Below are 1,600 nucleotides of genomic sequence, written 5' to 3' on the forward strand. Positions count from 1 at the left end.
CTCCCTGGTGGGTAATCCTTGCATTTCAACTCATGTCATTACCAGAAGCCACCTTTCCTGACTCCATGGCAAGGAAAATGGAAGCTTTGTGTTTGTAACCTTTCTGAACTGCCCTATCTATTCCTTTGGCTGATTTTAATCAGTATCCTTTAAAAAACTATAACCATAATGACAATAGCTGTCAGTTTTCTGTGTGTCTTTCTAGTGAATTATCAAAACTGAGGTAGGTTTGGGAATCTCTCCAAATGTGTAGTTGATGTCAGAAGTCAAAAGAGCCTTGGAAACTGTTTCTTCAAATCACTGCAACTGGCTGTCTATGGTTAAGTGTCATAACTGAAAGGGGCCTAGTGACTTGCAAACGTGACCAGTTATGCACAGCAATAATCTCATACGTCACAACTCTCAAACAAAGGAGTTGTTTGTGTTTGGGGGTAATGACTCAAGTGGTAGAGCACCTGCTTAGAAAGTGTGAGACCCTGAGTTCAAACCACAGTATCACCAAAAAGAGAAAACAGCAGCAGCAAAATCCCCCAAACACCATCACCCCAAAACCAAAACAACAACAAGAACTCCAAAACAAGGAAATTCTCCTGGAAGGAATAATAAAATAGCCCAACTTGATAAGTTTAGAAAAACAGCATTAAATATATCTTTTTTATGCAATCATTTGAAATTAAAACATTCTTAGTGACGTTGGATTTCTTCAGGGGTCATAAACTTAAATACCTTAAGGGTCTGGAGCAGTAATTTAAATGAGTGAAACATGAAATGGGGTCAGTGGCAAATTAAGGAACATATTTATATACTTGTGTAAAGGCATTCAAAGATAGTAAAAAAATTAGGACAATAAAAAATGTCTGCAACAGGAGGTGGCACAGAGGCCAAGAGTTTGCCCCTGTCTCTATGATTTGAACTAAAGGCTCCATTTGAAAATGATTGTTTTTCTGTAAAGGAATGTTATAAGACTATTAGATTTTCTAACATCTGTTTTTATTGGAATTCATCCATTTAAACTAAATTAATTTCAAACTTATTGGCATAAAATTGTTCATAATATACTCTGATTTTTTTTCTGTGTTTAAAGAATCTGTAGTAGTGCCTCATTTTAAATTTCTGGGATCTAATAAAGTCATAGTTAGAGAAGCAAAGAGCAAGATGGTGGTTACCAGGAGCTTCCAGAGAAGAGGACTGAGATGTTGGTCAAAAACCACAGAATTTCAGTTGTACTAGAATAAGTTCAGGGCTCTGCTGTGTGACATAGCCACTATAGCTAATAACAATGTATCGTATACTTAAAAATTGGAAAGAGAGGGCTGGAGATGTGTCCATCCATTCTATCCATTTTCCAGCAAGTGACATAATTTCATTCTTCTTTATGGTTGAAAAATACTCCATTGTGTATATATACCAATTTTCTTCATTCATTCATCTGCTAATGAGTACCTGTGCTGATTTCTGTAACTTGGCTATTATGAATAGTGCCATGATAAACATAGATATGCAAATATCTCTTTGGTATGCTGACTTAGATTCCTTCAGGTATATGCCTAGGAGTGGTTCTACTCTTAGTTTTCTGGGAATCCCCATACTGATTTCCATA

The sequence above is a fragment of the Castor canadensis genome, chromosome 15 (assembly GCF_047511655.1).
Source record: "Castor canadensis chromosome 15, mCasCan1.hap1v2, whole genome shotgun sequence".
Taxonomy (NCBI): Eukaryota; Metazoa; Chordata; class Mammalia; order Rodentia; family Castoridae; genus Castor; species Castor canadensis.